The sequence below is a fragment of the Cinclus cinclus genome, chromosome 4 (genome assembly GCF_963662255.1).
Source record: "Cinclus cinclus chromosome 4, bCinCin1.1, whole genome shotgun sequence".
NCBI classification, from domain to species: domain Eukaryota; kingdom Metazoa; phylum Chordata; class Aves; order Passeriformes; family Cinclidae; genus Cinclus; species Cinclus cinclus.
In genome coordinates, this window is record NC_085049.1 from 62,914,615 (window position 1) to 62,924,675 (window position 10,061).

Genomic DNA, 10,061 nt, shown 5'->3' on the forward strand with positions numbered 1-10,061 from the left:
GATCTTCAGGAGCTATATTAAATTTGAAGTTTCAGTACCGGCAGGGTTTAGAAGATTTGTGAACTGGTGGGCACAGGAAATTCTACAGAAAACCAAATTTCTTCTTGTTTTTCCCCTCACCAATAATAGATATTAAATCAAGTTTACATATAAAGATACTGCTTCTAATAGCCCTTTGGGAAGGAAGGAAGGGTTCCTCCTTTTTCTCACTAAAACTATAATACTAGTATTTAGAAAAAAGCCATGAGAGATTAGATGATGGATAACAAATAAGACAATGGCAATAACTTTTAGGTATTACTAATAGGCAAATTTTTCTTGCTTGCAAGAGGAGAGCATATCGAAATTTCTTGTTTGTTTGAAGTAGCATTATCTCAGCCATATTCTTTCCCATGATTGCCTCACCCAACAAGATGCAGCTGTCACCTCAACCATGAGACCAGTCAAAACTTAGCTCCATTGGTGGGAAGCAACCTGAACTGATTAATCTGTTTATCAAGATGTGGAAAGCCATTGGATTACCTCTAGCCCACCTGTAGCAATTAATTATACAAAATGCCCCATACAAACCTTCCAAGGGGATTCTAACACCCACAACCCCACAATCCATTCTCAAATCCTGTGTTATATTAACTCCACAAAATACACAAAACTTCATTGCAACTGTTAATGTAAATGCAGTTGCTAATAAGAAGCATTAGTTCACTGTTTATACTCAATTTCTTTCCCTGAGTCTCTAAGCCAGGTAAAAGATAAGCACTTTGCAGATTTCTACCCTTTCAGATTTTTTCTTTTGTCACTGTCTTAGTATTGCTTCAATGTAATTCCTGTATTTGGGGTTTTGTTTGGTTGGTATTTATAAAAGATATTTGCCAAAGTCCAATATCACTCACAATATACCAAAAGCATAAATATTAGAAACAAAAAATTAAATTATATGAAATATACTGTAATATCAGCACGGCTCTTTCTTACTATGTAAAGCCTTTTTTAAAATCTAATACTAACACCAGATTAATGTGACAGCCATGAGTATACAAACCAAGTTACAAAGGAAATAAGCTTTTATTACTTTTCCAAAGATACAACTAGCTTAAAAGTAAGAGGGATGATGAAAATTGCTCAGAGCAGGGGAAACAAAGCAACCAAAAACGAATATTCCTGGAAAAAAATATTCAAGTTGTTGAGCACTTAATTGGATTTCCAGGCTTACATTTAATACAACAATCCTCCTTACACAAAGTCTTTACTTAGGCTGTGTATTTCCCCACGTACAAGCCAAGTACAAGAGGATTTAAATAAAACTTTAACATCTGAGATGTATCAGCTCTCATGATGGAGTTAAACACTAGTACACAATACCAATACAGCCAATAACCAGGGCTAGTAACAAAAAACAGAATTGAATTAGTCAGATGCCAAAAACATGCATAACAACACACCTCAAAATAGGTTTTCTCCTGCTGGAATTCTCCCGCAAAATGCTATGACTTCATATAGAACAGTTGCAGAGCTCCAGCTGGAATCATCCCTCTCAAAACTCATCAGACATTGGAGTGAGTCACTCTCTACCATTCACATTATCAATAGCAAGTTTCAGTGCCATTAGTCAAGTCAAACATTAAACTTCTTCTAAATCATTAAACAGATGCTCGAGCCTTTATACTAGCATGAGTTTTTTCCTAGTTGCCTCTGTTATATCCTACCAGAAACCTGTTGTTCTGGCAACTCTGCATAGGACTTGAACTTCATCCCAAACTTAGCTGATCTCCTTCCACCTCTGCAATTCCCTTTGCCAATTCCCTGGCAGAGGGCAGCAGCTAACAGCTGTGCTGCTAACAGAGTGAGGACTCACAAGGAGATGGAGGGACAAGGCTTCACAGGTGATGGTAGCAGGGCATAGGAACATTTTTCACAGGTGGGTCTGAGCACCAGGAAAGCACAGGGGTGGGATGGGATGGAGCACTGAGCAGAAAGGGGCCCGGACACAACTCCAACTATCCTGTTTACATTTCAGAAGTCCACTGTCATTATTTAAGAAGGTATCTTCAGAATGAGCTGTAATTAAGCCTTTCCTCTCCTTTATTCCTCCTTGCCCTTAAAGGCCACTTACTGCCCATCTTTCTGCCCCATTGGAGTCCCATTAGGCTGGGAATGAAAGCAACAGAATTCTTTATTTTCAGAAGATGTAACTGCAAATGGCTTCCAGCTGAAATATTTGAAATCTTTTCAAGTAAAGTGACTTGTTATGACTCATTTGCTAATGTCATAAGCCTGTGGCACAAAACATCTTTAAAAAGGTAGGTTTGTCTAACTGCTTATTAAAGAGAGTCAATTTTATATTACTATCTTTTTGTTTTCATTCTACATCCCAAATAAGCTAATTTCTCAACAATTAAGGAGTTTGCTTTAATATACTCCTGCTGATTTAAGCAGGAAACAATAGAAGTAAACGGGTATAGTCTTTATTAGGTCAGTGATAGTTTCAATAGGTTGCAGTAAATTAAAAATTTCATTCTATGCAATTAAGCAACTTCATTAATATAATTGCCATTTTCCTCACTCTTTTGGCTTAGGATATGCCAATAATTATATTGAGATACACTCATTCATGCACATACATATAATTTCCTGCAACCTCCATATTTCTTGCATATAAAAATCAGTAATGTGCTTCTGAGAGCCAGTTAAGAAACCACACCTAAAAAATAACTTCCCATCCTGGACAACAGTGTAAGAACCACCCTTCGACTGTGTAAGTAAAACACATGGGAGCATACATGTATTTAATAATTGTCTTAATAAATCAGATCCTATTTGTTCTCCAGCTACAGAGCCTGGACATGATTCAGAATCTGAAATGCAATGCCATAGTACAGTGCTGTTGCAATACCTGATGGAATACTAGTCTACTCTAAAACTTCATGTTTCCAACTTTGTAGAAGAGAGAGTTATGTTACAAAACTAGTAAAAAAAAAAAAAGTCCAAAAATGTTATGATTGTCTATCTTGCAGAAGGGAAGCAATTTTCAGCCAAGTAATTGGTACATTTTCTTAGTGCATTATGTTTCTCAAAACATGTTAGTGTATGTGGAGATTAGCATCCCTTTCCTTCAAGAGGAAAATTACTTGTCTTCAGTAGTGACTGGAGCTGTCATTCCAAGAGCTGACAAATGTTAACAATCTCTGGAGGTGGTGTTCTTTACAAACATCTCAAAAATAAATAAATATATTCAGAACAATGATCCAATGACCAATGAAAGGTTATAAATAGAAGAAAAATACCACTGTTTGAATATTCAAATGCATCATATATCCATCATTTCCAACATCAGGAGAAATATTTTAAAATAGCTAAATTGGCACATTAACAACTAATATGGAACACTGGCAGAGAAAGAACACAGGTATTATTCATTAACAACAAAAAAGTTAGCTGTGTCTCCCATTTTGCTGTTAAAATAAAAGAGGAAATTAAAACAGACAACAGTTCCATTCCAGCCATCCAATCTAGTAATCTGTGCAGACAGATTAGCAAAACCCCTACACCTGCAATTAGGAAACTGCAAATATATTTTTCTTTAAATCTTTTTGTTCATCTCCTCCCCACTGCAGTTTCTTGAAACTGTTTCCAGTGCTTGCAACCACAAAAAACAAAGCTGCACCGCCTTTTTCCACATGCTGGAAGCAGGTCCACAAAGTCCAAACAAACCAATTTGCTCAAATCAATTTATTAAACCACGGTTAACTACCACAATTTGCTTAAACTATGTTGCCAATACCACATGACATTGTCTCTATGTGTAGCACAGTTAAACATCTAAAATTTTAACCATAAAACTCATCTTGGTATATAAAAATTATAGTAATACACTAACATACTCAAAATGAAAGGACACCAACACTTTTCCTTATTTGCAAGAAATTATCCATCACAGAACAAGGTGCCTTACTGAGATTTTGGCTGAGAAACTCTTACCCTTTCCGTAATATCTCAGAATAGCAACTACTCTTGGCTGTGGCTCTTGAAGAGGGTTCTGTGCAGGGCCAGGAATTGGACTAGATGATCCTTGTGGGTCACTTCCAATTCAGTTTACTCTGTGCTTAAAATCAGAACCAAGTAGAGAAGCATCTTTTCCCAAGGTGAGACTTTTGTTAGGAGACAAATACCAATGTGTCAGAAAACCTTAACTGAAATTACACCTATGGATGTAGGACCACCTTCAGAGAACTAAAATCTGAACAATAGTCCAAATAATTGAAAAAAAATAGCAGTCAATACAGCTCACTAATACATTATCCAAAAAAAGTGTAGGAAAAAAAGAACAGATTAGGAGATTCTCATTATACTTTCAAAACTTCATTTCTCAATCTCCCGATGTAAACCAAGGATTTAATTTTAATATAAAATTAGTGCCCTATCAGATGAATAACAGAAATATAAATAAATCAACCTTGCAACTAGTCTAGCCCAGGGTTATATGTAGCTCTTCTAAATGAACAGAGAAGCACACACGGAATTCCCAATGCATTTAAAGAACCTACTGCTTGCAAGACACAGGCCTTCTTCACCCTGCTCAGAGTCAGATTTGAGCACATTATCTTCCAGCATATGATCCTTACCTTATGGGCTCTGCCCAGCCCATAACTCCACATAAATTCATAGGTTCTAAACAATGGGAGTTAGGGGATGAAAAATTTGCTCTGGGGAAGAAGGGATGGAAGACTTAAGACCTAATTACTGCAATCTTACAGAAGAATTAGTATCTCAAATGATAAAGACAAAGTAATCCAGACTGAGGGCAAACAAGCAGGCAGTAATTTTAGTGTCAGACTGTATCTGCTAGTAAACTAAGAAATGACTGCTTCAAACCAAGAACTCCAAAACATCCCTCTGGTTACAAGGCAGAGTTCCATGCTTCTTTAGCCCTTCATCTTCCCCATTACAAGGTCTGATCTTCACCAGCTCCAGTGTCTGATTTCAGCATTTTCTTTCTGATATTGTGGAGACAGATCCAGATTTCAGAGGTGGAAGGGACACAAGTTAGCCCACTATGGATGAAGTACACCTGCCCCAACTAAGAAACATTCCTCATGTATCCTCCCACACATGGCCAACCATCCACATCCTGCAAAGCTTAAGAAGAAGAACTACTCAGCAGGATCAGATTTGTAGCAGAAAGGTAGACATCAAAATTTTCTTCTCCTGATTAGATGTAAAGGAGAACAACGTAGAACATTTAAGGCTCTGAAAGGCTTAAATTAAAGACTCCTTGTTATTTAGTTCGTTCAGTTTATTACATGAAAGTTCATGTAGTGGGGAAACAAAGGAAGAGTGACACTTTATCATTGAAGGACCATTATTTTAAAAGTAATTCATGAAAAGAATAGTATGTATTGCAGAAAATACTTATGTAATAAAATATGCAGTACTATAGAACAAATACATTCTGCCAGTATACAGATTATGAGGCTGATAAAAATACTTCTATTACTTCTAAAATACTGTTTCTTCTAAAGACAGAATGTCATACCCATACAGCCAAATGTATTTGATAATTTTTATATCTTCAAGTAGGACTGAGATTATTCATTAGCTGGCTGAAGCCTGCACTATGGTATATACAACCTCCTGCAATGCTCCTTATTAACAAGTCTTTTGATCATGCAATTACTTTGTTTGCAAATAAGAACAGCTTTTTGTCATGAGCCATGGTAAGGTGCCAGTTTAACTCATACTGGAACAAGGAAGATGTGGGAGTAAGCCAAAAGTAAAACTTTGTAATACTAAACAGCAGGTTGCCTGCTGTCTTCAGCATTAGCATTTAAGTTCACTGCAGCTCAACTCATTTTGTATCAGAGGAGATTTATATCAAGCTGTGGGAAGGCATGTCAGCTTCTGGTTCTGCCTTACAGAATTATCATTAAGAACATGGATCATAAGAAGCAAAAAATAAAAGCAAATTTAGGGGAATATTTCATGTGCTACCAAAACTTGTAAAGGTTACCCTGGTGCTAGAATTACTTTCTAAACATCTTGCTCTTTGAGATACTTCCTTGAAAAGAAAGATTTTCATTTCTAATTGAGGTGTATAGTGAAATGGAATTCTATATAAATGCAAGCCAGTATCAAACTACATAATTTGCTTTGCCTTATGCCATTCTGAAGTAATATTTACTGTTCATTTGTCCTTTTGCTGCCTCCTTCTTCCGAGATCCCCAAAGGTGCCGTGCCAACTGCAAACATTCACAAGCACATTTTGACCACAGTATTAGATGTATTACATAACATTACTACTCAAATTGAGGGGAAAAGCACCTTGAGGATGAAACCTGGATAATTTACATCCTGAAAAAGATTTTCTATCTGGAAGGCAACTGAAAGCCCAAGTTTGCTATTTCCTCTCAGAATATTATTTTATTAATAGTAGACCTTATGATACACTGTTATATAAGCAAAAGTATTTTCAGTAGCATTGAAATATTTGACTATGCAATTACAGACATGTAAGGAAAAAAAACCCTCAAATTTTCTCTTTGTTCAAATATTTAGCTGTGAACATGCTTTTTCAAGCACAGCACAATTACTTAAAATTTCACTGCATTAAGACAGAACTTCTTTATTGGAAAACGTTTGACATCACTGAGTGAAAAAGAGCCCACACACAAAAATCCCTCCCTACCCTACTGCCTTCCACTGCTGTTGCACCAGCCCCATGCCTGTGACAAATTAACTCTACTGTGCATCCAAGTGAATTTCTGTTAGTGACTTCTTACAGAGGAAAGTAAAAACAGGATATTCAAGAGCTCTGCCCATCAGACAAAATCAGCTGCCATTCTGCTTAACTTCTACAACAAATGTCCTCAGACCCACAGGAGAGAAAAGAAACACTATTTGGCATTTAAACTTGAGGTGCCAGGATTCATTAAAGCGGAAAACAAGTCTGGATTGATTACTCCAATTTTCAAAGGTCACAAATTGCTAAGGTTTTTTTGTTTCTTTTAATGCATATTTAGTTGTTTTACCAGGCAATTGTTTTCAATTGTAAATTATAACCCCATATAATGGGTACTGCCTTAATTAGATTTTAACTGTATGCTAATCTGAAAGGGGGGGGGAGATTGTTTCATGCTTTCTTAAGGTCTGCTAATAAAGACTGCATATCCCATAAAAATACTAATTTAGAATCAACATAACTTTTTTAACTGAGTATATCCATGTGACTTAAAGGTGCAGAGCTTCCACAAACTATGGTCTTTTTGAAACATTTAAATTTCATTTGGAAGTACCATTTTTGCTTCCATTGCATGACCAGTGATTTATATCAACCATTTTCCAAGCAGTCATGGAGAGAAAAGTAATGCAGAGAAGAACATAACTACAGTAAAATAAGTAGACCAACTCAAAGGCTTCACCTGTGCTGTGTGGTTACAAGATGCAGCATTAAAATCAGTCTAGCTTGGGCTCAAAATCAAAACAAAGACCTTCCAGAATCAGCAGTAGAATACTTTTCCACCTTCAATATTTCACTTACTTTGCTTACAGACTCCCAAAAACCCATAACTCTCTTTTTTTCTTTCACAGATTCTACTGATAATTTTATTTTTAGTCCTAAAAAAATTTACCACATTGATGACCAAAGAAAAGATAGAAAGCTTATCAGTACAATCAGCAGTAAAATAACAGCTGTGCTATTTTCACTCATGACCTCATCTTTGGGGGGGGGGGAAATCTTTTTCATAAGTATTTCTTCTAAAAGGAAATAAACATTCTTCAGGCAGTAATGTCAAATGTAAGTAGAAATAGAAGAAATAAGGCCAGCACATGTAATGCATCCATAAAATTAGGAATTATTAACATCCAAACCAACCTCACCCTTGACTGTCAGACATGGGGGGGGGCATATCCCAACACCAGAGGAGCATTCAGTCAGAAGGGAGCAGAGGACAGCTGCACAGCTAATGGTGTGTGCCACTCCAATACCCAGTCCACTGCAGTCACCAGCTGACATACAGCCATCACTGAAAATTGCTCTAATTTGGTGGTTATCACCTATCTTGCTCATACCCTGGTAACACGAAGAAACATAAATATGTGCTTAAATATGCTGCCCACATCACACAAAAGCTGAAGGCTAATCTTACTTCCCTTACATCAATTACTCCAACAAAAAATTGGTATGGAGGCAGTTCTGTTGTTGAACCTGACCTTCGTACCAGCATCATTGTCTGCAACCACTGACCAAAATTACAGCATACAGACTGTTCCACTCCTTCCCATTGCTCAATTTCCCATGCACAGCTGTCAAATTTCATCTTTGGAGTTGTGATTAATATAAGTATTATCACATGGCTTAAAATGCATTTAAGGAAAGAAGTTTGGACTTAACTGTTTCAGAAAGGCCCTATGTTACAGCAGGGTTTACAACTCCTTTAAAGGTAAAGCTGTCCCTATACAGCACACACAGAACCTGTGAATAATCACTAACACCTCCTCATGCCTCAAAAACAGTTGAAGACCAAAGGTATAATAAGAGGCCAAAATAATACCCTTTCCCCCATTACGCATCAATTCAGAAGTTCTTCTGGAGCAAAGTGCATCTGAAGTTACTTCTGGAGGTTGATATGTTTACAAGTCCAGAAAGAGATCCATCAAAATGCTCAATGTGCTTTAAAATCTGAGCAAAGCTGTACAGGAATACCCAACAATGCAATGAGTTGTGGGAAGCAAATTAATTTTAATTTGCCAAAGATGCCCACCTGGAGTTGCCAGTCATTTCTACATGTACACTGGAACTTCAAAGAGCACCACTGTGAAAATATACATTCCTCTTGAAGATGCACACCTAACATCCATCTTAGAGAAAACTTACTTTCCGCGCTGAGCGGCATTTAAGGCACTATACCCATGACTTCTGTTTTGGCTTTTGTTTTGTTGATTGGGTTTTTTGTTGTTGTTTTTAGCTTGAAAGGCACTTTACCCTTACTAAAGCAAATTGCTCCTTTCCATAGTGCACTGTCAGTGACAATCCTGCATACTAAAATGGTATTAAGTCTTCACAATGAGATTTATTGTTGATGCCCAGAAACACATCTGCAAGAAAGGGTTTATTCAGAACTAGGTTTTTACATTAAAATAACAATGTTCATATTCCTTCTCCCTCACAGCTGCTGCTGATTACAGGTTCAAGGTGAAACATTAGCAGAGGCTGGTTCTACAATACAGACCTTTTTATTTAACTGTTTACCTTCTGATCTGACTCTTGGCATCTGCAGTTTATGATCAACAAACACTTCTAAAAGCTTTCATATTTTTATTACAGATACAGGCAGAAATAGTTCAACAGAACGTAGGGAAAAAGCCCTTTGTGCTCATCATGGGACTGGCAGTCTCTGAAAACCTTCCTTGCCTACTTCACCCAGCAATAGGCAGAGTGCTGATGGATGGGAACTTATCATGTCCTCTGGTGATAATAACTAGAATTTCCCACGGTTAGACACACACCTGTGCCCAAAGTCATCCCATGCAACACTGCTGTGCTTTCTGCACGTGGTCGTGTGCCACTCCAGTGTGCTGGACAGACTAATTTCTGAAGCTCTCAATGAAGCAAGCATATGTTCTGCTTTTAGGAATGAAAGGACTCTAGAGTTTAAGTGCACCATTTACAACACATTGGAAAAAAGCATTTGTTTGATGCACATGCTTGCCTTTGAACGTAATTTCTGACACTAGTGTTGCATCAACAGTGTTCACCATCAACTGGATAAAAGAGTAAATAGAACTGATAAACAATTAGCAATTTTTTTTCTGATTAATTTAACACCTGTTGGAAGGGAACTCTGGCAGTCCTCTGGTCGTACCCCCTACTCAAAGGAGAGCCACTTACTGTAGGCTGTTCAGTGCTGCACCCAATCAGGTTTTGAATATCTTCAAGGATGGAGAGATGTCACAAACCCTCTGGGCAGCCTGGTCCAGTGCTCAGCCACCCTAAAAAGAATAAATCTTTACTGCATTCAAACAGATTTTCCCTTATTTCAGCTAGTGCCCACTGCCTCCCAGCC